Below are 27,455 nucleotides of genomic sequence, written 5' to 3' on the forward strand. Positions count from 1 at the left end.
CATCTGAGATTAACTTCTGTGACATGGCATGAACATATATACCCTCACATATATGAGTGTATACACATGCATACATATGTCACACACACACGTAAAAGGTTAAAAAGTAGAAAGCAAAATAAACTACAGGAAGTATTTCAAAAACATAAATAAATTTATATAGGCATTTTTTAAAGTGGATATATTTTTATGATTTCACTACATTTTGAAAACTATAAACCATTTCACTCTGTTATTATTTGATGTGCCGTGTCCTTCAGTTTTCTTCAGTAGAACAATAAGGTACTGCAAGAGATAATAATTATATAGCTCTTATATGCATTTATTCAGAAGATGCTTCCGGACTTGTACTACACATAAATGCAATTATATCCCACTTTTGATCATGTTTATTCTGCATCACACACATACACACACACACACATACACACACACACACACACACACACATCTTACATGCAATTTATATCAGAACATTGTCTTAGTTGCTTTGCTGTTGCTGTTATTAAATACACTGACAAAAGCAACTTAAATGAGAAAGGCTTACTTTGGCTTAGAGTTCCAGATAGATATAGTGGCTCTTGTTGGAAAAGACATGGCAGCAAGCAAGAAATACATGGTGGCAGAGTCAGGAAATTGATGGGTCACATTGCATCCACACTCAGGAAGCAGAGTCAACAATAATGGCTTGGCTGTAAAACCTCAGGGTCTGATGGAGGAAATAGAGCTCCATCTCCTGTATGTCCCAGAAGCTTCCCAATAGCACCATCAATTTAAATACATGTGCCTATGGGGAGCATTTCACATTCAAACCACAATAAAAATTAGTAGTACTTAGTAATTTTAATATAATTCATGAGATGTGTAAATATGTTCTATATCCATGTGATATTTAGATATCTGTATATCTGAATATAAAATTAATTAAACCATAAAAGTAAACTAGCAAGGTGAACTATCAGGCTTAGATAGAAGGTAGCATATGAGTAACATATGTGATAGACTTTTAATAAAATATGTTTTAAACCTACTTCATCTGTTACTGACATGTTGTATGTGTGTGTGTGTGTGTGTGTGTGTGTGTGTGTGTGTGTGTGTGCGTGTGTATCTGTGTGTGTGCGTGCATACACATAAATATATGCACATATATATCACCTCAAATCTAGGTGAAGAATCCTAGAACTCATAGTCTTGGTGAATATAAAATATTTTAGCCTGAAAGGTAAAAGTATTTTAACCAATGAAATATTAGATAAGAAGTAACTTGAAAATTTATCAGTCATTTAAAAATATTTGTAGCTTAATATCAACTTGGATAAGAGGTCACTAAAACTATGACAATGGCTGTTAGGATAGCACAACAGACTCTCCAAGCAACAGAAAGAGATTGCAACTAAAATCAATGTCTTATTCTTCAGTTTAAGTCTAATTTATTTTATGAATCTTTATCAAGGTACACTATTTGAAAATAGAATAATCTAAGCTAACAATCATTTTGAGCATGGCCAGCACTTCTTTACTGTTGTGAAGGGTGAGTCTGTATGTTGTAGGATGCATTAATTATAAAGATGAGCAAAAGAACAAAAATTAAAGAGGATGGATATTCCAAGCAGCTAGAAATACAGAAAAGATTGGCTTAGTTTCTTTCAGAAACAGCAGACTTTTGCTCTGTAGAAACACAGTTGCAATTTCTTGAAGACCTGGCACATAGAATAATACACGTAAAATCACCAGTGAATGCACATGTTGGATGCCTGTCATACATAGAGTGGATAGGAGTGGGAAGGGGAAGGTGGAAGTGGATAAGGGGAAGGAGAGGGAATTGGGGTTGGTATGTAAAATGAAAAAAATTTAAATAAAAAGTAAAGGTAACCACATTACTATATATTCCAAATTATCACATTACTATTTTATGTTCCAAAATGTTTTTGTTAGATTCATTTTTTTCTCATTGCTGAAAAAAGACAAAAAGGACTGCTCATGGTATGCCCACTGTGTGTCCTCCATGTGTCCATTGGTTTGCTCCTTCATGCCATTTTAAATCAAATAAAAACAAATCAAGAGACAGAAACTGGAGCTCTTTCTCCCAGGTGAAAGAAAGACTGTATATACCAATGAGCAAATGAACAAAGAAAACATGACTTTAAGTTGATGATTATCATGTAAAACCAGGTAACGTAATGTCAATAATTTATAATGAGCAATTATTAAGAAAGTACAGGAATCTCACAGGTTTTGATTAATTAATTCTACTTTGAGGATTTTGCTTCATAGGAACTGCTGGATATGCAGTCAGAGTGGCCCATGGCTTTAACAGGTTTAATATATATATATATATATATGTGTGTGTGTGTGTGTGTGTGTGTGTTATAATTTAAATTTGAAGCATTCAATGTTAAACAACTATAAGTTGGTTAAATAAATAAAAAATGTATTTTACATTAATAATATTTTTATTTATCCTTTGAAAATTTCAACAGTTTAGATAATGTATTTGAACATATCCATTCACCATCACAAACCCTCCTAACCTCCCCTTCAAATTTATGCTCTACCTTTATTATAGTTATTAATAATTTCTTGAGTCCTACTAGTTCTTTCTGTATGTGATTTGGTATGTGACCTTCCAGGGGGCATGGGAAACACAGAACAACGTGCCCAAAGGACAGTGGCTAATTGTGTGGCCTGTGTGCAGATAACCATAATGAGAGTGAGTTGATATTTGCAACAGCCTTCCCATATCCAGAAGTCAGAATGTTCCTTACCTTCTAGCTTTTATACATATGCATCAACATTCCCCCAAGCCTTGTGTGTGGTAAGGTTCAAATATATTATTCAGCCACAATGAAGAATTCATAGTTACTTATACTTGGCACCTTGTCCATTATGAGTCTCTGCTTTCACCGCTATTCCCTGCACAAAGCAGCTTTTCTGATCAAGGATGAGCACAAACCAAATCTATGGCTACAAACCACATGATGTTTTTGCAAAACAGCATAATAGTTCTGTCCTGGGGCCTCTGATCACCCCGGCCATGGGATTTTGACCAGGTTTACAATACTATTCATGAAATCTCTCCTTGTAATGTAGGGAAGTCATGAGATAAAGAATTATGCCACAACATGATGTGTGAAAATGAACCCTTTCACGACAATCTTTTTCTTTCATTGCCCCCAACTTAATAATGATATAATAATCTCAGAAAAGTACTACAGTTTCAGAACATTCACTCCTGCTACTGAAATTCTTAAAATGTGAACAAAGGCACTTTCTCATATTTTATAATTCCAGCTTATTTTTGTCAAAATTCTTTCTCAAAAACCAGCAAAGATCAAGCATGTTTACAACAGTTTTCCCACAGAAACATGACAAAATTTAAATAAAATCTAGCCAAATCATGAAACAAAGAATGAAATTATTTTCCATAGAAGAAATTACATGATTTAATGCAGTTATGCATGGCATCTGATAAAAATGCCCCTTCTGCGGCTGCTGTTGTCTGGCATGGCATGACCCTCACCACTAGCAGCTTCTGTTGTGGACTAGATCTCTGTGTCATCATCATCAGGCATTCTGACTGAGCCTTCAATTCCTCCTGCTTTCAGGGCTTTGGTACTTACCATTTATAGCGAAATGGAGAAAGATGACTTGTACTACTTTAGGGATCTAGTGAACCACCTATAGTTTACCTGCCCTTCATTCAGACAGAGGATGTCACAAAGCAATCAGCTTTCTTACACATGTGGTAACATTTGCTTTATTATATGGTACCAGCCATTGACTTAGGGAATGGCAGCCTCAAGTCTTACTAGAGACAGCAGTGCCTATATGGTGTTCCAATGAGTGCTAAATCCTGTGGAGAACCCGCTAAAGGACCAGACTGCCTTCCAGTCACTTGGCAAATCCTTCAGGAATATTTTATGAGAGTATTTAGTATACCTTGGACTTGTTGGTACATATGAAATGAAAACTGAGACCATAGAAAAAGACTAAATAACTTGCTGACATTAAATTTGTAATCTAAGTGGTCATTCATTGTGGCATAAAACATTATGTTTCTTTAACAGCTGTTAAGCTAATCTCAGTCTTCATATCATGTGTGTATTGATGGGAGATGTCATTCTGTATATATGTTTCTCATACTGGTTAATGAATAAAGCACTGTTGGCCAATAGGAAATGAAGATAGATAGGAGGGGCTATGAGACTAGGAGGAAAGAGGAAGTAGTAAGGAGGAGCCAAGATGGAGAGTCTGGAGAAAGCAGAATGCCCACCGGCTCCCCGGTAAGAGAAATACATAGATCAACAGAAATGGGTTAATAATTAAGATAGAGCTAGCGGATAAGAAACAAGTAACTGGGCCAATAGCATTGTATCAAATACAGAGTCTCTGTGTATTATTTGGGGCTGGCACTGCGGCAGATGGAAAAAACCTTACTCCTTACAAATGGCGCCCACGTGGCTAATAAGAACTTCCACTTAAAATTTAACAAAAGCTTAAAAAAGGGTTTTAGAAACAAAACAACAAAGACAAATAAGGTTTCTTGGTAACATTTTTCTTGGTTGGACTCTGCTTTGCGAGAGATAAGCAGATATTCGTGCGGCTCCTTTAAGAAAAGTTTCCTGACTCCGCATAAGCGGCAAAAAAACCGCACCGCATGGCTTTTAAATAAATCTACTAACATGTTATTGGTGTGTACGAGAGATGGCAATGGCAGTGACCACATCTCCAAACCAGCAGCATGCCTGCTGAATGGCAGCGCTGACCAGGGCTCTCATTGCTGGCAGTAAAGGTACCCGCTGCCATCTTTGGTAAACCACAGCAGAAACAACAAAGACTTTCATTTTAGCAATGTTGTTGTTTACCAGATAAAAGACTTGTGGCCAGAAAAAGATAAAGATTTACAGTAAAGACAGATTCACATTAAGTAAAAGCTAAAGGTTTACAGTGTGTTTTAAAAAATATGTAGGCTTGGGAAAAAATAAATAAATAAAAAAAATGGTTTTAAAAAGACAGGAACTGGGTGTGGTGGCACACACCTTTAATCCCAGCACTCGGGAGACAGAGGCAAGCAGATCTCTGTGATTTTAAAGTAAACCTGGTATGCAGAGTGAATTCCAGGACCAATAAAAGATACACAGAGAAACCCTGTCTCAAAAAATGAAAAAATAAAAGTAAAATAAACAGAGTAATAATAAAGCCACATAAAGATAAAAAGCTCAGAGAAAATCTGGTTACTGTATGCTATTGTGTTGTCTCTGCATTGTTTGACTGCTGAGAAAATAACCACAACTGATAAAGGAAATGCTGCTGCATTAATTCAATTTATATATTTTAAAAATGCTTTGACTGCAAAATTTAAGTCCAAGAACAAGTTACTGGGGAAAAGGATTTCTAATTTTGTTTCAACAGAAAATAAAAAGCTGTGAATTCCTTCCAGACTAATGTGGTTTGATCAAGCCAGAGTCCCTAAAACAGAGTTCCTGGTGATCCAACATTCAAAACAGCTTGGACAAGGCAGCCTTGCAGACTACAGCCATCTTCTTAGGATCCCCCATGACAGTGCCCCCTATCAGCAGGAAGCAGTTTGGAAAGAACGATGCCCAAATTCCCAAATATTGTTTATAAATGTTTGTTTTCATTTAAAAGGGCTTGGTTATAAATGGTTAATTATCACAACCAATATTCTTTTTAAAGGTAAAAAGGGGATTATGATATAGATATGAATACTTTGTTTTGGAATGGATTTTCATTTATTGATACAATTTAATGTCAATTTTGTGATATGTATATTTCTCCTCTTATTTAGGTATTGTGTTTATATAGCTCATTTAGAAATGTAATGTATAATTTAGTACAGATTATAGATGGTTACCTATTATAGTCAAAACTTATAGTTAGATGAGTTAGGTTTTCTAGATATGTAGAGATGTATTTGAGATGGATAAGAATTCTTCAAACCTTTCAAAGACCTATAGAATATGGCATTTAAAATGGTTTAGGGTTTTTCTTGACAATGAGGCACAATTGCTCCTGGCAACACCACCTGCACCAGAAAGGAAGATGGAAGATGGACATCGAAGAAACACGTTATGAAGTTACTTCCAATATGGCAAGACTAGCCATTTGGACAAGGTACTGCTCTTGTCTGGACTGTTTGACTTTATGCTGTATAAATTGGACATGCAGGACCCACAGAAAAGTGACTGCTGACTCAAGATGGACATTGCTACAGAGTTCCTGCTTCATGAAAGAGTCTGCCAGACAGTCTGCAGGACACAGAAAAATTGACTGATAAACTGCCAATACAAAAAGAGAGTTTAAAGTTTCCTACTTTGCTGAAGAGTCTGCCAGACACACTATGGCCTATGGGCTGAAGATGGAAGGTTACAGAAGAACTTCAGGTGACTGACCAGGTAGTGAGATGTCTCTGTCATTTTTAGAGTTTATATACTATCCTTCTGTGGTCTTTGAAGGAGTTGAAGACAGATAGTTATGGTTATAGTTTTCCTTAGTTAAACTTAAAGATAAGTTACATATAGGACTTTAGACTCACAAATATAAGATAGATAATAAAATAGTTTCTTTAAATCTTGCTAAATGTTAATGGACTAAATATTGTTAACTGTGATTCTTATTTGATAACTGTTGTGTTATATATTTTGCTATGTTAAGGTTAAAACCTTTCCTTTTATTTAAACAGAAAAGAGGAGATGATGGGAGATGTCATTCTGTATATATGTTTCTCGTACTGGTTAATGAATAAAGCACTGTTGGCCAATAGGAAATGAAAATAGGAGGGACTAGGAGACAAGGAGGAAAGAGGAAGTAGTAAGGAGGAGTCAAGATGGAGAGTCTGGCCGGCCGGCTCCCTGGTAAGAGAAATACATAGATCAGCAGAAATGGGTTAATAATTAAGACAGAGCTAGCCGATAAGAAACTAGTAACAGGCCAACAGATTATATCAAATACAGAGTCTTGGTGTGTTACTTGGGGCTGGTGCGGCAGCGGGACAAGACCAGGTGGTGGGCAGAAAAACCATACTCCCTACAGTGTATTCTGCAAGTAGCAAGGGGGACCATCTCTCAAGCATCTCTTTGCTTGCTATTTTATGGTATCTCCATCACTATAGAAACCACACCGTCCAAGTTCATTTACCACATAACAAAGATTCAATTAATATTTTTTGAAATTGTAACCCCATTATTTAAAAATAAAACAAATTAAAAGAAACAAACAAAACCCTACAAGGCCTAAATAGGGTTGTATTCAGTCTCTCAGAAGTATAATAGCTTAGCTGCGATGGCCACAGATCTCTAAGAGCTACAAACTGTTCTTAGTCCAATTTGTATGTCTGTCTCTAAACTGGATAGTGAATGCACATTTTTCATGGTCCTTTGGCATCACAGTAGCTAAGCTCCTTTGGAACATTTGAGACACATTTTATTGTGAATTCTGTTTGGAAAACAAGCAACAACACTGGGAAAATGTTCTTTCACTGTATCATGGGTACACTGATGCTGAAAAACACAGGTCCTACATTCTGCCTGCACTTGTCCTTCATTGCTGTATGTCTGCCACATAAAAATGCACATTCATCAAAAATGCAAATTATTTATAATTTTGTTAACCAGGAAAAGCATTCAGTTGTAAGCAGATGTTCACTCACAAAATAAATGATGGAACAAATAATCAATATCTCTTCTCTTTACATCTCTTCTCATTCTCTTTACATTTCTCTATGTATGCTGTATGTGTGTGTGCATGTGGTGTGTGTTTGTGTGTGTGTTCATTGTACTGAAGATTTTTTAATGTTTAACTTTCTATTAACTTCTGCAATTTAAAGAAACAATGAAAAACATTCTCACATGATATTGGATGTCCTGGGAAATCACTGTATTTCAGGGTCAGCTTAGGAAGACAGTGGTGCTTATGATGGAACCCTAGCCACCCGACTTTACTCTCTGGGAAATCATCCACACAAGGGAAGAAGATGTTGTGTTCTGACTTCCACATGCACGGTGTGGTTCATGGATCCACGTACATCATGCACATACACACACACACTAATAATAGCCACTGTTAAAGGTAAAGGATTTAAAAAGAATCAATTTATGAAGCAAAAGGGTCAAGACCATGCTGGGGAAACCCACTGAAACAGATGACCTGAGCAAGTGGGAGCTCATGGACACCACACTAATAGCTGTGGGATGAGTATAGGACTGAACCAGGCCCCCCTGAACATGGGTGTCAGTTGGGAGGTCAGGGAAGTCTATGAGAACTCTGGCAGTGGAACATGTATTTATACATAGTGGACAGACTTTGGAGCCCATTCCCTATGGATGGATACTCTCTCAGCCTAGATACATGGGGGAGAGCCTAGGCCCTGATCGAAATGATGTGACAGACTTTGATGATCCTTCATGGAAGGTCTCACCCTCCCTAAGGAGTGGATGGTGGTGGCATAGGGGTTGGTGGGGGACATGGGAGGATAGGAGGGAGAGGGAACTGGGATTGACATGTAAAAGGAGATTGTTTTTAATTGAAATAAAAAAAGAATCATTTTAAGGCACCCACACCAATTTCTCTTTTGGGGTATATATGTGTGTGTTTCCTTATGGACCTGAATATTGTCCTTTCAAGTTTTGTGAGGAATTATGTTGAAATTTTAATTGCTTTTTGCTAGGGCCATGTTCACTATATTAGTCTTACTGATTCATGAACATGAAAGATCATTCCATTTTCTGATATATCTTTTTCCTTAGTGCCTCTGTTTTTGTGTAAGTTTTTTACTTCTTTTGCCATGTTGTTTTTCGTTATATACATATTCATCTTTGTGTCATTATTCTCTGCACAAAGCATAGATAAACCATAGAATTTTCAGTGATTTTGTTCTCAATAATTAATACACCTGCCCTAAAAACTGGGAAATTTTTAAATACAGTAGGTGAGTATATAAATGGTGTGTGTGTGTGTGTGTGTGTGTGTTTGTATGTGTGTGTGTGTGTGTGTGTGTGTGTGTGTGTGTGTGTGTGTGTGTGTGTTCATGTGTAGGTTTTCCATGTGTCTGCACAAAGAGTGTTCTGGAAATGCTCTTTAACAAAACTAGCAAAGTCATCTCTGTAAAGCTCTTGCTACAAAATACACTTATGTGTCCAAAAATAATCCATACTTGTTCCATAGAGCCAAGAAGTTTTCCACATTACTCAGCAGTCTCTGCTGGGTCACTGACATAATTTTACTTTTTCAAATATCCCCAGAAGCTACCAGTGGAAATGTATTTGTTCTATAACTTTCCAGGAAGTCCTTTATTTAATACTTTTAGTATTACATATTAATTACATTTGCAACAAGATACTCCCAATTTCTCAGAAGACACTGAGAAAAATCTCAGTCCTCTCCTTTACTTCTGAGTGTGAGATATATCTGAGGAGGAGATCTGTCTTCTGATCAACTTGTCTTTAGAGGGCCCATTGCTCTTCTGTTCACAGGCAGATGTTAAAATCCCATGAGCCAGTCCAGATTGAGGCAGAACTGATACCACCTTTTAGAGCATGATGATAATATTCTTTGCTCTGTGATGTAGTAAAGACAGATGAATTCTTACCACCAAGTAGAGTCTCTAGAACCCAAGTGACTTTAAATAATTTGAAATTATGTTAAACATTTGTTCTCCCATCCATAATGAATGAATAATATGTTATATGTATTGTTTCTTGTAATAAGTTGATTCTGGTGACGAATTAATTGTCCATATAGGCCATATACTGTGATAGAATAAAATTATTAAAGTTTAATTGTTAATCTCCTTTCCTATATTGTCCTTTTTGCCTACAATGGAAGTGTGTGTGTGTGTTGATGTAAACAAGAAATTCTACCCTGCTTTTCATCATTTTTATACTGATGAGGAAGAAAGAAGAGAGACAATGAACATACATACATGATCTAATGGCACACTGGTGGATTTAAGTAAGGCAAGGATAAATCCAAGCACAGCAAGGTCAAGGAAAGAAAGACTTGGGAACTGAATCTGAGCTCTGCTTGGGAGTTTCTAAAAATACACTTCAGGTTGGGGGCACTTTTCCAAGCTGGCTTTGACAGGGCATTAATGTGCCACAGGTGTGTTAAAAAGTGCTGTAAATGTCAACACCCATGCAAAGGAAGTAAAGGAAGCAATGCAGGGCTCAGGGAAAAGCTGAGTTGCAGACACATTGCAGCAGATGTCCAGCAAATCCTTGAGGATTTCTGAAGTTGGAACAAGTTATGTGAGTTGTAATCAGTGTGAATAATATTGTCTGGCTTTTGCAGCACTAGCTGAGTGATCACTATACTCTGGCTTCTCTGAAAAGGAAATATGACCTTTGACAGATTGCTCTCCTAATCCAATGCAATTCCCAGTATTCCCATATGACTTTCTTTGCCAGCATTGCAGTAGCCATGCATGTGTTTATTCCTGAAAGGAGTCTGCACAGAGAAAACACCCCAGTGTCATCCACAGAAAGTAAAACAAAATGAGAATCAATAGGATTATCAAACAGAAGGTGAAGTATCTGGAATAAGTGAGACACCTTAGGGTAGTAGTTTATAGTCTTTCCTCTCTACCTCTGTGATTACTCCCTGATTTACAATCCTTCAATAGTGACTTTCTCCTCAATCTAGTAGGTACTATAGATTCTCTGATATTTCTGACCATCATCACCATAGGGACACACCTAATTGGTGTGTGTGTGGCCACCTTTTAATCAATTCTGTCTTAATATGCCACTATGAGGTGGTTTGAATGAAAACACCCCCCACTCATATATTTAAATTCACAGTCACCAAGGAGTGGAATTAGAAGCATTAGGTGTCCTGGCTTTGTTGGAGGAGGTGGATTGCTGTTGAGGGGTGAATTTTGAGGTTGCAAAAGCCTAGCCAGCAGACCCCCCCCCCTCTGCCTGCTGCCTGCAGGCAGGATGCAATGCTCTCAGTTTCTTCCCCAACACTATGACTGCTTGTATGCTTCCTGCCATGACAAAAGCAATCTAACCCTGTGAAACCATAAGCAAACCTTCAATTAAATGCTTTCTTTTATTAAGAACTTCCTTGGTCATAGTGTCTCTTCAGAATAATAGAACACTAATACACTAATATTACTTGTAAATAATATTTTCATTTATCACATGTGGGGTGTGTGTGTGTGTGTGTGTGTGTGTGTGTTCATGGGTGTGGATTTGTGGATATCCATAAGCTCTGGTGCATGTTTTGAAGTTCAGAGGACAAAGTTGTGGAATTGGTTTTTCCTCTACTTTATATGGGTCCCAGCTTACCAGCTGGGCCATGGTTGTGGCTTTCCAGATTACACATATATTTTTAAAGGTTTCTTTTATTTTTAATTCTCTCTCTCTCTTTCTGTCTCTCTCTCTCTCTCTCTCTCTGTGTGTGTGTGTGTCTGTGTGTGTGTGTGTGTGTGTGTGTGTGTGTATGGGTATGTGTATATGGGCCAGTAAAGGGTATAAGGTTCTTAGAGTTGGAGCCACAGGTGGTTGTGAGCTTCCTGATGTAGCTTCTGAGCACTAAGGCTATTTCAGTTCCGTACTTGCTCTTACCTACAGAGACATCTCTTCAGCCCTAAAATGATGTTTTTTATTCAGTGTAATTCCCACTAGCCTATCTACATTTTGTAAGTAAGGTCAACTCATAGGCACAGAAAAGCAACTATGGGGAGAAGATAAAGACACCCATTTTAGCTCTAGGACAACTGTGCCAAAGCTTCAGATACTGCATGTCACAGTATGTACATACATTTCTTAACCATTTTTAGCCTTTATAATTTTTTTTCACCAATATAAAGAAACTAATACCTATTCCAGAGGCTTGTAATAGGAAATATATTAGGGCAATGGTTTATAGTAAATACGGTTCAATTGTTTACTGTCATTTGTTGCACTTAAAAGGCTTGAATTTTTTGCTAATCTCCAGTGTCACAGTTAAAATTTCATATCAGTGTTCTAAATTGCAAAGTACTGATCTCCTTTTCTCAGCTGATCAACTTGACAAATGATGATGCATTATTTTTTTCAAACCTGCTAAGATACTGTGCTAATTTTTTGAATTTTTCTTCCTTCAGTATCCTTTATTTATTGAACCCTGACCTGCATAGAGTAAATTTTGCTGTTATTAAATTTTTATATTATAATGTATTATATGTGTATGTGTGTGTATATGTTTATGCACATTCCTGCAAGTGTATGCCTGTGTGCACACATTATAGAGCATGAGTGGAGGTTACAGGATAACTCAAAGGAGTCTGTTTCTTCAATCTATTGTGTGGGTTTTAGGATTAAACTCAGGGGTTAGGTTTGGTTTGGTGGGAGTACCTTCACCCACTGATCTACCTTGCTCTCATCTGAAGGGTAACTTTCTCAATATTCCACACCACTTTTCTGTCCAGCTTTTTTTCTGTGGTTCTCAGGACATTATAATCTAACATCTGAGAACTTTACAATGTATTAGTATTGTAATGGCTCTACTACTACTGTCTACTTAAATTTAGCTTATAAACTGTGGCCAAACAGGCTATTATCCTCCTCCCCAGACATTATCTGCCTATTATTCTTTCTTTTCCAATTTCTTACCTAGTATGTCTTCATGGCCCATATTCTTCCTATTCATAACAAAAATCCAAGCCTAATAACACTGTGATAGCTAAAGTACCTCCAATTTATGCTAGGCTTCCATCTTGATATTTAATAGCTCTTTGTCTGTGACTCAGATTCAGGCAAGGTAAGTTCCCAGCAGCCCGGCTCTTTAATCCCTACCCAGAAATGTGCAGTTATGACCATCTGCTTTTTATGATACCATTAACAGCTGATTTGGACTTCTGTTACTTGTTTACAAAGATATTCAAGGACTATTTTGAGGTCACCTTGACCACCTAATCTTTGCAGAGCAGAGCAGCCCTTCCTTCATCCACCTCTGGGTGTCAGGTCTCTGATTCAGGTTAGAGACTGTGGCTCTGCTAGCATCTTTAATAAATTTGCTTAGTTATAATCTGAATTGATTCCCAGTGGTCTTCAACTCCATAACAACACTTTTCACACTAAACTTCCAAAGTCTTTCCAGAGCCAAAAGTAATTTCTTTTGTCACTAAAATCAGTAAATGAAGTAAAATAATTGATGTCATGTATTAAGAGGATTTGTGGAATCTGCATATCTGTTTTATTCATGAAATAAACTTCAGAGATTCTTAGTATGCTCTCATAAGTCAAGTTTCTAACACAAATCTTTTCAGTAAGTAATGGAGAGCACAGGTATATAAAACTGCTATTTAGACTGGGTTTTCTATTCCTTCTCTGCCTCTCTCATTATTGCACTCTCTGCCAAGTATTTGGATGGGAGATCTGTATGGTGCTTCAGTGGCTTCATTTTTCCATATGTTCATGCCTCTGTTGTATGCTTTTCTAACTTGATCATTGCAGCCTAAATTTCTCTAAAGGTATTACTAAAATGTCAAGGCTGCACAAAATACTTTTGTTCTGTGACAGTTAATTTGGGGTCAGCTGGACTGGGTCACAAGACATCCATACATTTGGTTAAACATTATTATGAAGGTAAATATGAAGATTTTCTCATGAAATTAACATTTGAGTCAGTGGGTTCAGTGAGCAAACTGACTTCCAAGCATGAGTGGGTCTCTTTCAATCAGTTGAAGGCAAGAAGGGAAAAACTGTTATATCACCGAGAATAAGGAGCTTCCTTTTAGATAGTTGCCTTAAATGGGGATCTACTTTTGGCTTTTTAGATTAAGATAGAAATATGGCTCTTCTTATATGCAGAGCATATCACCTTTTGTTTGTTCTGAGAACTCTCACAGTCTTCCAAAAAATATTCTCATGAAAAGAGTAATTTGCACTTGTAACCACTGTTGATCAGCAAAGGGAGAGGTTTCTGTTTTACATTTCATTTGGTTTTGTATATGCCTTGCTTGCTTCACACTGAAGATTTAGTATCTTAAGTTTGATTCTCAATAAAAGAAAAATGGTTCCATGAAAAGAAATTCTGTGAAGAGTGAAGATAAAAACATAATCATGACTATGTGGAATAACTGAAATAAATATATATATATGTGTGTAGCAGGGGAGAGAGTTCAAATAGGTGAAAACCTAGGTTTGCACATTATACAGCATAAGTATAGGAAGGGTCACATACAAAGAATAATAAATAGTGATCTAATACAGCCTGGTACTTTTCCTTTCAAGTTGTCTTAGTCTCTGACTATTTCTGTGAAGAGATAACATGACCAAAGCAATTCTTGTAAAAAAAAGCATTCAGTTAGGTGTTTTCTTACAGTTTCAGAGGTATAGTCCATTGCCACATAGGCAGAAAGCATGATGACATATAGACAGATGCTGGAGCAGTAGCTGAAAACTACATCTTGATTTGTAGGCAAAGATAGAGGTAGAAATAAAGATAGAGAGAGGGAGAGGGAGAAGGGGAGGAAGGAGAAGAAGAGGGAGGAGAAGAGGGAGGAGAGGGAAGAAAGGGAGAGGGAGGGGAGAGGAAAGGAGAGAGGGAGAGGGAAGGGAGAGAGGGAAAGGCTCTGGCTTTGTCGTGGGCTTTTTAAACCTCAAAGCCCTCCTCCACTAGTAACACTCTCCCTTCAACAAGAACTCACTTTTTTTTTTAAATAAATTTTTATTTAAATTAAAAACAATCTTATTTTACATACCAATCCCAGTTCCCTCTCCCTTCCATCCTCCCATGTCCCCCACCAACCCCTCATCCCACCCCGTATCCCACCCCCATCCACTCCCTATGGAGGGTGAAGCCTCCTATGGGGGATCATCAAAGTCTGTCACATCATTTGGGGCAGGACCTAGGTGCTCCTCCGTGTATCTAGGCTGAGAGTATCCCTTCATAGGGAATGAGATCCCGATGTCCATAAAATAGGGATAAATGCTGGTTCCACTGCCAAAGGGCCCATAGACTGCCCCGGCCTCCCAACTGACACCCATATTCATGGGGCCTGGTTTGGTCCTATGCTGGTTCCTCAACTGTCAGACCACACTTCTTAATCCTAATCCTTTCAAATAGTGCCACTTCTGGTGACTAAGCATTCACTTATGTGAGCCTATAGGGGGCATTGTTATTCAAACCATCACACAGTTGTGCCGGCTTTCTGACTTCCCTTAGTCTCCTTGTCTTTCTTCAGGATGCTTGAGGCATAGTTTTGGGATGGTGAGCATCTGTTTCCCACGGGATGTGGTTCTAATGCTTCCTATTCAAAGATCCACACTTCTCTTTTCACAGTTTGCCTACTGCTGGCTCATAAATACCACCTTGCAATCACCAGTTTTTCTAGAGCATTTTGAAAAATTTGATGTGATGAACAGCACATTTACATAATTATCATCGTGGACTGTCCAAGAGAAATTCATTAAGTCTCTTACATGAAAAATGTGGATAATATAAAATAATGGTGTCGTAAAAGCAAGTAAGGAAGAACAAGAGTAAAAATTAGTTTTGAATGGTAAATTAATTTGACAATTTTCTCCTTTTTGTTCATAACCAGCCTATTCAAATTAATTATTCTAATGGTCTAATGTGAAATAAAAATGGCAGCAATGATTTGCTAGAACACTTAGTGCTACAGAAAATCTGACCATATGATAAAAAGAACTAGATTACTGAATCATTATTCTTTTAAAATAAAATATTAAAAATAAATTAACTTTTAAATTTCATTTTATTGGGTGGTGAGAGTTCTGATGGACCCACTGTACTTTTATACTGCTTACATGATGTGTTGTAGAATTTTATTGATCATTAAAATGCCTAGTGAGTATTTATTGTTTCCTTTTAAAAACTGAGGAAAGCAGGTTCTATAAACATGAAGATTTGAGGTCTCTGAATAATAAGTATTTCACTTTAAATTCCTTTAAAAGATAATTAATTCTTCAGATGTGAAACAGATTATAGACACGAGAGGAATGCCCACTCAGATTAAATGAGGAGTAGCCTAGGGACATAACTCTTTTGAAAACCATATATATAGAAGTGGGCTGAATACTTTATAGTTGGAGACAGTTTACAATAGAGCCTTCATAAAAGCATTGTTGTTGCTCCTTCTGCCAATCAGAATTACTGTTTTTAAAGATTAAGAAGAAAAAAATCTTTAAAAATTTAAAAAAACAATAAAACTAGATATTAACTTTTTTACTGTCTTATTTATTTTTAATTTTTTGATGATTTTTAAATTTAAGTTTGAAACAGGCTTGTTTCACATGTCAATCCCAGTTCCTACACTCTCCCTTCCTCTCCTGTCCTGATTCAAACCCTCATCCCATCCCCTTTCTGCTCCCCAGGGAGGGTGCTCTCTTTCAAGGGGGATCTTCAAAGTCTGTCATACCATTTGAAGCCTAGGCCCTGCTCCAAATGATAGATATTAACTCTTTAAAATTGAAGGTAAAAACTTTCACACAATATATTCTGATCATTATGTTCCTTCTTCAGCCTCCTCTAAGATCCTCCCCACCTCCCCATCTGTCTAAATCTACCACCAGAAAATAAACAGGCAAATAAAAACTACAAACATACTCTTTATATCTCCTCTTTGTCTTATGTGGAAAAATACTGTTCCTTGAAAATACATCCTCATTGATTTCCAGAGGGCATGTGACTGGGAGATGCAGCAGAAACTAGAGCTATTGCTACTCAAGCTGGAAAAGCTCACAGGTGCACACTGTGGACATGCCAAGCTGGGATCTACCACAGAGTTTTCACTAAGGGTGGGCTATGCTAATGCCTTATTTCTTTCTATCTATGTTTAATTTCTGGCTTGTTTTATGTCTCCTAGTGGATATTTTGTTTGAGTAGACCTAATGATAGCAAAATATCATGAGTAAACTATCCCTACCTGTGGCTTGCAATGGCATTTCCAAAAGAAAGTCTAATAAATGCCAAATACATCTCAGTATTAAAAATATCCCGTGCCAACTCTGATCTCAAAATATGGAACAACAAAAGCAATAGGTTGATTTTGAATTATAATTTGGCAAACTGAATGTATAGCTTGTTATTTACATTTGGTAACATGTATTGGCTTTCCTATATTTCCTTAGAATAATGAGGTCCTCACTTTATCCATATAAATAGTATTTCCTAGAGTACCTTTGCAATCTGCCAGGAAATTCTTGGAGAAGCAGAACAAGCCCACCCATCCTGCTGCCCGACCCAGATGAAAACATAACCTCTAAACATGAAAGGAAACTGTTCTCAATAGCAGCAAAGAAAAGCAAGCTCATTCTTCAGGGTTTCCACCTTGTTTAGGGAGGGAGCAGGAAGGTGGAGAAGCTGCTAAGTAAACAGAGCTGTGATAAATTATCCAACAGGAAGTAACACATGGAGCCTGTTTCCACAAAGGCTGGAAAAACCAGACCAACTTATATGAGCTTCTGATTTTTCTGTTTTGTTTCAGAAATGTAAACTCTGCTTTGAAATGATACTAAATATAAATCTGTGTAATAGTAACACAATAGGAAAGGTGCTCACAGCTTCTTCATAGGAGTAAACTAGAAACTGAATTTAAATCCAGTCTTAAAATTTGGTCATGTAGTTTCAACTGGGCAAACTAACTTGGTTCTATCCCCCAAATAGTTATCAATTTGTGAACACAAACTTGTACAACAAACTGGTCCCTTAGTGTGTAGAAATTATTGGATCTGAGCATGAAGGTGTAATAATGTATATGATATTACTTTAACAAACGGTGCTGTTTCTATTAGATTTTGCACTTTCTGTTTTCTATGTTATTTTAACTAGTATAATTTAAAAGATTTACATAGTAGAAGCAGATGGATATTCACCATTACCACTGAAGATTCTACAGCTCTAGTCAAGGCAAGGGCATTTTCTTGCCCAGTACCTTACTTTTGCCACAGAGAAAGTATAGTCTACATGGAATTTCTTCAGTGCCCATCATCTGCTCTGAAGTACATAGGTGCTGCCCAGAGTAGACATGTCACATTTTCATAAGAAAATATTATTAAACCATCTTAAATATCATATTCTGTAGATCTCTGAAATGTTTGAAGATGATCTGTTTATATAAAATATATATCTGTTTGACCTTGTAAACATACTTAATATGATTACAAATTTGACTGAAATAGGTGACTAATTACTAATCTGCATTTTCTTATTATCTTATATAGTTGATAAAAACTTTCAAGAACAGGAAATTTGCATTACATTGTTAAATGAGCTGTAGAGATATAATACTTTGAACAAGATTAGAAACATATATACAATATGTTTTAACCAAATTAATCTCAAATTTATTTCAATATACAGAATTTGTATGTAATATACAAAAGTCCAATCCAATGTAAAACATTTAAAAATAGTAGTTTCTTTTTGAAGGGAGATTCAACAGTCTACCTTTTTATCCTATCATATCCTTTTTTATTGTCAGAACAAGAATCCTGAATCTAATCTCCCTTGTTTAGATGACAACTGACATTGTTTTCCTGGCCATTACCAATAACAACTTGTAATCAATCCTCTTAAACAATGACAAATGTCCATAACCCAGGAAAAAACAAAAATCACCCACCCCATCTCTAGAGAATGTGGGTATTGTGTTCCTTTTTTGTTTTTTAATATTTCTTCATATTTTACATATCGATCATTATGTTCTTAAAGTTACTTCCTGCTCTCTGGGGCATTGGCATGTTTAAGGGATCCTACAAAGAAAATTTTGGCTTAATTGTTAAGTCCTGGAAGAGGTAGCTATATCAGTTTGTCCAGTCTCTGCCTAATGGGCAAGTTCAGAGCTTGTCTCAAGTCCTCAATAGAGTAGTCTTTGAGGCTGGATCACCCCAGCTAGCTACCTTGAAATTATTCTGAGCAGTTTGTAGTCAGTTGATCAATTTTTAGTAGGTGTTTTCAGCTTAGTGGTGTTATCATAGTCTTGGTGGAATCATTGTTGTGGGGTCCCATCATCTTTGTGGAGACTTCAGTGATTGCATTAGGTCAGATTATCCCTTTTCTTGGAAATTTTTTCCAGGTAGTTCTTTCTTCTTATTTGGATGCTTATTTGTCCAAAGGTTTTTAAAGTCCTCAAGATGGTTGTTTTTATTTTCCTGGAAAGGCAAAACAAAACAAAACAAACAAACAAACAAACAACAACAACAAAAAAACAAAAACCCCACAACAAGAACAAGAACAACAACAAGATCAACAAGAACAACACATACATACACACCTTCCCCAAACCTAACATTGGGGAGATTCCTAATCTAATCTTTATCAATTTTGATTCATAATTTCTCCAGAAAGTTTTATCTACTGAAGCTCTTCTATAATCTAGAGCAGTATGGATTTTGTTACATTAGGCCTTTGATTCTTTAATTGCTCTGGGAAGAAGTTTCCACAATGACAGGGAACGACTGAGCCAGATTTGCTGTCAGGAAGAAGTTTCCAGACAGCAAAGGCTTACCTTGAATATCTCTTGTTAATTTACATTCATTAGTCCAAGTAGCCTGTCTTTGCCACAACTTCTGCATAATCCAAAAAAGAGGAGCATTCTCTCTGAATAATACTTAGAAAAATCATTGTTTCTAGGAATGCCCTCTTCACAACACCTTTGAAGTTGACCTTGTTCGCAACAATTGAAACATTTGACATTTTGATTTTTCTTCAAACCTTTTGAAATCACCTCTCCTATCCATGCATCATACTGGTCATGAGATTCAATATTGACTGTTTCTTGGACCCATTACTCCAAAGGTGCTGACCTTGTCTTTAATGGCCCAGTTATTCTTTTGCATTGATAATTAGTGTAGTGCCCATGCTACAATCTGTTCCACTAATTGAGCAAAGGCCTAGAGATTTAAATAAAAGACTCGACAGTGGGTCATTCATGCAACACGAATGCTGGAATGATGAATGCCTTTTATTGAGGGGAAGGAGTGAGCTTATATACTGACTTGCAGCACACTGGGAAACAATCAAGAGTCAAGCATGCAAGTTCTGGGGCTTAGTTTCTCCCTAGCAGGTGTGTGTTAGCAAATCAGGAAGAGTACCAGTAACAACAACTCTGGGGCAAGATGTTCCAGCCAACAGCATCAGGCTTGCTCAGGGTGCCTCAGAGGTCCATGCAGGGCCTTACAAATTAGCATTTCCAAAAGCCAGGGATTCAATAATTATTTGTCTAGCTTCTTATGAATCTGGCATCGTTCTATTTACTGCTGATGCCAATCTTAGCAAGAAATCCATGAATGCTTCCTTTGCAAATAATTCAATTTTCTTTCCTACTTTTCCAGTTCTGTCCTAAGCATTCAAAGCTGCTACATGGTATACAGCTAGTGTATGGTCATCATACAGAGAATGCCTTTCTATAGTAGCATAATCTCCTTATCCAAGAAGTTGATCTTCAGAGATATTTATGCCTCTAGTTTTAGCCCATTATTTATTGTTCTTAGCCTCTTCTCTGAACCAGGAAGTCCATTGTAATTGTGGTTTAGACTTTAAAACAGTACTAGTCCATCCAGTCTTTAGGGATAATTCTATTACAAACTGACCACCATGTGTTTATTATTGCTTCACAAATGGTGAATACATGTCCTATGAGACTACCTTGTCCTTGAATTTCCTTAAATCTAACATTGTTACAGGAGTCCAATTAGCTCTTGCAGAGCTTCTGTCACTTGGCAAGTCCCATAAGGTTTCTGGATATATTAAAATTGGTTAATTGAAAACCTTAGGCTCTTCTTCTCTAACCTTATAATTCAACCTTGAACTTGATTCTCCTTTAAATTCCTCTGTCTGGATTTGAATGTCTCTATGATCTGCTTTAATACTTTTTCTCTAAGGCCTGTACCTTGGAACTCATATCAACCAACTGTTTTTTGAGATAAACCAAGAGTTATTAAACTGACAACAAAGATTATCAAAATGATAATTAATAGTATGTCAATCTTGTTTAAGTTGACTTTCCTTTCATTTAATTGTTCCATTTTAAAATCATGCATTGTATAATTATACAGAGATCTAACTCTCTCCATTGTAATAATGTTTCCAATTTTCAACTTGGGAAAAAGAAAAAAAAAACTTCTCTTGTAACTAATTCTTTCCTTTAAGAATTTCCAATAGCCTTACCTAATCTGCTGATGATGTCAGGGAACTGTGAGGCATAGCATGTCTTATTGGAGAACTAGACTGTGACCATAAGCTGAGAATGGCAGCCTGAGGAGAGGGGGTGTAATGAGAGCCCACAATCCATGGTGGGGAGAGACAGACAGGGGGGAGGGAGAGACAGAGAGAGAGAGAGGAAGAGATGACTGAGAAAACACATGGGATTGTGAGGGAAAAAAAAAAAACTGTCCTGTGTGTAGCCTGAAGGCAAAGCCAGCCAGTCTAGGGTAGATAAGTCCTATGGCATTTGGAGCCCAGGTCTTCTGGAGTTTGGTTGTCAGCTGAAGACTGTTTAGAGTGGCGGCTACAACAGGAAAATCCAAAACTGGCTTGGAGGCTTGGGAAAAAAAAAAAACTCCAAAATACAAAAGAAAACCTAGCTGGCTGGGCAGGGACTCAGGTAGGAGCCCCTTGTGTAGCTCTGGTCTGGGCCAGTGGCTTCAAAGCCACACATAATTGGCTTTTTCGTGAATTTTTACCTCTGTGTTGGGTGCCAATATGTAGTATGAGTAATAAAAACCCAGAGACCGATATATATTTGTGTTCAAACTGAAAATCAGAAAAGCAAACAGCCAGCCACCACCTCTTACCTCTACCTCAGACTGAAAGGGCAATCCTGTCTCCCCAAATTCTCAGTGCAGCTGGAGACTAAATGCTAAAGACTGAATACTGAATGCCCAAATAAGATCCCATTATATATAAGTCTCTAGTGCTTGGATTAAAGATGTGCGCTACCACCACCCAGCTTCTATGGCCAACTAGAATGGCTGCCTAATGGTCAACTAATGTGGCTGCCTGTGTTTTATGGCTATGGCTAGCTTTGCATTCTGTTCTCCAAGAATGCTTTAATTGATCATAAAAAATATCACCACAGAAATCTGGGACACTATAAAAAGATAAAATCTACTAACAATAGAAATAAAAGAATGACAAGATATTCAGGTCAAATGCATAGAAAATTTTGTCAGAACATTATAGAAGAAAATTTCCCCAATCAAAAGAAGAATATACCTATCAAGGTACTGGAAGCATACAAAACACAAAATAGACTGGACCTGAAAAAACCAAACCAAACCAAAACATGATACATAATAATCAAAACACTAAATGTGAATAACAATGAAAGGACATTAAAAGCTGCAGAGGGAAAGACCAAGTAACAAATAAAATCAGACCTATTAGAACAACACCTGACTTCAGTGAAGATTCTAAAAGCCAGAAGGGTCTGGAAGAATATTCCACAAATTCTAAGAGACCACAGATGCCATCCAAAACATTGAATTACAATAGATGGAGAAAGGAATAAATTCCACAATAAAACTAATTGTAATCAGCATCTGTCTACCAATCCAGGTCTACACGAAGTGCTAGAAGAGAAATTTCAAACTGAAGAGGATAGCCACACCCAAGAAAACCAAGCAATAAATAATTCCAAACTAGCAAATCAAGTGGGTGTATGTGTGTCAGGAACCATCTCACCACAACAAAATAATAGCAGTTATGAACACTTTTCATAGATAATTCTCAACATCAATGGTGTCAATTCCTAATAAATAGAAACAGACTAAAAGATTAGATTGAAAAAGAGGATCCATCCTCCTGCTGCATCCAAGAAATATATCTTGCCATCAAGGATAAGTATCATCTCAGGATAAAAGGTTGAAAAGGTTATTTCAAGTAAATGGATCTAAGACTCAAACCAAAAATAATCAGAAGGGATGTGCAAGGTTATTATATACTCATCACAGAAAAAATCCACCGAGAGGACATTGCAATTCTAAACATTTATGCACCAAACACAAGGGCAACCAAGATTATAAAAGAAGTTCTGTGGCTAAAACCACATATTGACCCTCACACAGTGACAGTGGGTGACTTCAATACCTAACTCCAGTCAATAGACAAGTTACCCAAACAAAAACTAAACAGAGAATTACTGAAGCTAAATGATGTCATAAATCAAATGTACATAGCAGATGTTTACATAACATTTTATCCAAATACAAAAAGTACATATACCTTCTTTTTGGCATCTGTGGTGGTATCTTGCTTGTATAAATAAAGCCTGTATGAAGGTCAGAGAATGGAGCTTGTCACTAGCTAACCATAGAGGTCTGGAGGTCTGCATGGACAGACAGGAAGGAGAAGGCTGGGCAGAGAGAGGATGTAAGTGGGAAGAAACAGGAACTCTGTCTGCTGAGACACTAAAAGGTAAGATGTGGCTGTGGCTTGTTCTTCCTTCCCTCTGATTTCTCAGCAATTTTCTTTATATCTGACTCCATATTTAAAAAATTAATTAAACCAAATAAGAACTCCATTTACACCCTTGGGTGCAGCTATAAACCTGCTCTCCCAGCCTGGGTGTTATCTGCTATCATGGCTGTTTTCAAGTGGTAGTTTCCCCGTTGTCTGTCTTCTCTTGTAAGGACATCAAACATAATTGAGTAAGGATTTATCCAACACATGTGGGTTTAGCTGTATCTACAAGTAAGAATTGGTAATTTCAGGAACTTAGGCTTTCTTCACTCTGAAGGAAGATATGTGGTTCTCAAACTTCCTACTGCTGCGATCTTTTAATATTATAGTAATCCCCAACCATGAATTTTTTTGTGTGCTTCTTCATAACTGTAATTTTTGCTACAATTGTAAAATGTAACTCAAATGTCTGATATGCAGGATGAATTTTCATTGTTCCAAATTGAACACAATTAAAGCATAGTAATTAATCACAAAATAATATGTAATTATATTCTGTGTTATATTTATTTCTAATTACAAATAAATGAAAAAATTCCTATTCACTTTATTTTCAAGGGCAACAGTCTTCATACAACAACAGTAAAATACATTGCTACATTTGAGACAATATGTGTAAAAAACCAATGTCAGTTCAAAAGTTGAGATAGATTGCTTTTTGTCTCAGCAGATCAGAAAATTTCAGAGCAGTTTTTGCAGAAGAACAAAAATCATCTTTCAAAACAAGTTTATTTCTATATTTAGTTTTGATAACCAACAAGCTGGAGAGTCTTGTTTCACAAAGACATGACTAACACAAAACAGGATATGAATGCAGACACTTGATCCTGAATTTTGTAACTGAAACTGTAGAGATATCAGTTCTAATTGCATGGCTGTTAATAAGTACAACAGACTCCTCTTGTACTGTCTCAGAAATATCTTCAACTTTGACCATAAGTGGTATTCTGGCACATGCAAATGGGACAGCTGATAGATTTAAAAAATATAACAAGAGCTGGAGAGTGCCTGGCCCTGGCCAGATCCACCTATCCATGCAGGAACATTCTGAGTCCCCAACTGCCTGATCTTTGACCCCCATCGCTGGGCCTGTGCTAGAGGTGAGTTGAAGCCCCCCCCCACACCCTTCCCTGGGAACTCCCTGGATTGGCCTCGAATCTCGTTCTCCCCAGTGTCCTGTCCCCAACAAGAGTGCTCCCACTGCTCTGATACACACCACCTCCACAAAGAGCCTGCCCTCTCCCCACCCTGTGTCATACCCTGCTCAATGTCCCACTTCTCTAGTTGAGCACGGGGACAAGGGCGGATCCAACAATCCTGCCACCTTCAGGGACCTTCCTAGAGCAGCTTTTAGCACACTAGACCTACCTATCCATGTGGGACCATCCTGAATCTCCATCTGCATGATCTCTGACCCCCACTGCCAGTCCTCTGCTGGAGTTCTAGGCCCCTCCCAGAGATCAGCCTATCGCCTCAGGGCCATTGTGAGTCCCTGTGGGACGGATCCTTAACCCCCATTACCAGACCTCTGTAGAAGCCTGATCTTTGACCCCCATTGCCAGGCCCCTGCCTGAGGAGAGACCTCCTAGAGAGCTTGGAACACCCAGAGCTACAGACAAAGAACTTCTGACCCACCTAAGCCCACTGGGGGAATACCATATATATAGAGAGAGGCCCCACTTAAATCAAACCATGGGAAGACCACAATACAAGAAAACACCTAACAATAGAAAGGCAAGCATGACACCACCAGGATCTAGGGACTCTATACCAACTAGAGCAGAACACCCCAAAGCAGATGAAGCAGAAGAGAACGACTAAATCATATCTTCGTAAAAATGATAGAGGCCCTCAAAGACGATGTGAGAAACCCCCTTAAAGAAATGGAAGAAAAAAAATGGAAGAAATGAACAAATAGGAGAACCAAGGAAAAATATTAAACAGGTGAAAGAAACAGTACAAGACTTGAAAACTGAAATAGAGACAATAAAAAACAAACAAACAAACAAAAAAACACAAAAAACAAAAAACAAAAACAAAAAAAAAATAAAACCAAAAAACAACTGAAGGAATGCTGGAAATAGAAAAACCGGGCAAACAATTGAGAACTACAGCCACAAGCATAAGCATCAGAATATAAGAGATGAAAGGGAGAATCTCAGGCACTAAAGATAAACAAGAGAAAATAGATTCATCGACCAAAGAAAAGCATACATCCAACAAATCCTTAACAAAAAACTTCCAGGAAATGTGGGACACCGTGAAAAGGCAAAAACCTAAGAATAATAAGCATAGAGGAAGGCGAAGAAGCCCAGTTCAAAAGTGCAGAAAACATATTCCACAAAATCATTGAAGAAAATTTTCCCAATCTGAAGAAACACATGCCCATAAAAGTACAAGAAGCATACAGAACACCAAATAGACTAGACAAAAGAAAAAAGAACCCTTGACACATAATAATCAAAACACCTAACATACAGAATAAAGAAAGAATATTAAAAGCAATTAAGGACAAAGGCCAAGTAATATATAAAAACAGACCTATCAAAATTACAACTGACTTCTCCATGGAAGCTCTCAAGGCCAGAAGTTCCCAAATAGATGTTCTACAAGTACTAAGAGTCTACGGATGCCAGCCCAGGCTACTATACCCAGCAAAATTCGCAATCACTATAGACAGAGAAAAAAAGATATTTTATGACAAAGCCAGAGTTTCACAATACATATCTACAAATCCAGCCCTACAGAAAGTTCTAGAAGGAAAACTCAAACCCAAGGAAGTTAACTATGCTCACGAAGAAATAGGCAATAGATAATCCCACTTCACCAGAACGCAAGGGCAAAGAAGGGTAAATATAGTCACAATACCACCGCCAACAACAAAGCATTAACAATCAATGGTCCTTACTTTACCACAACATTAATGGCCTTAACTCACCTATGAAAAGAAATAGGCTAACAGAATGGATACGAAGACAGAATCTATGCTTCTGCTGCATTCAAGAAACCCAACTAAGCTTCATGTCAAACATTAAATCAGGGTAAAGGGTTGGGAAAAGATTTTACAATCAACCCAAGAAGCAAGCAGGTGTGGCTATCCTAATATCTAACAAGTGATACTTCAAACCAAAATCAATCAAAAGAGATGAAGATGGTCATTACATACTCATCACAGGAAAAATCTATCAGCACAAAGTCTCAATTCTGAACATCTATGCTCCAGATACAAAAGCACCCACATTCGTAAAAGAAATGCTACTAAAACTCAAAGTTCACATAAAACCTCACACACTTATAGTAGGAGATTTCAACACACCACTCTCACCACTAGACAGGACCAACAGACAGAAACTTAGCAAAGAAACAAAAGAACTTACAGAAGTTACAGACATCTATAGAACATTCCATCCAAACACAAAAGAATATAACTTCTTCTCTGCTCTATATGAAACCTTCTCAAAAATCAACCACATAGTAGGTAACAAAACAAACCTCAACAGATACAAAAAAATTGGAATAGTCTCCTGTATCTTGTCAGACCACCATGCTTTAAAGTTGGAATTAAACAACAACACAAATCACAGAAGCCCTGCAAACTCATGAAAACTGAACAATGCACAATTGCACCATACCTGGGACAAAGAAGAAATAAAGAAAGGACTTCCTAAAAGTCAATGAGAATGAGGACACGAAATACCTGAACTTATGGGACACCTTGAAAGCAATGCTACAAGGGAAGTTCAGTGCACTAAGTGCCCATATGAAGAAACAGAGGATCACATTAGAGAATTAACAGCACAACTAAAAGCCTTAGAACAAAGAGAAGCAAATTCACCCCAGAGGAGTAGATGTCAGGAAATAATCAGTTTGAGGGCTGAAATCAATGAAGTAGAAACCAGGAAAACAATATAAAAAAAAAAAAAAAAAAAAAAAAAAAAAAAAAAAACAATGCAAGAAAGAGTTGGTTTTTCAAGAAAATCAACAAGATAGACAAACCTTTATCAAAATGACCCAAAAAGTAG

This window comes from Phodopus roborovskii, unplaced genomic scaffold (assembly GCF_943737965.1).
Source record: "Phodopus roborovskii unplaced genomic scaffold, PHOROB, whole genome shotgun sequence".
Classification (NCBI taxonomy): domain Eukaryota; kingdom Metazoa; phylum Chordata; class Mammalia; order Rodentia; family Cricetidae; genus Phodopus; species Phodopus roborovskii.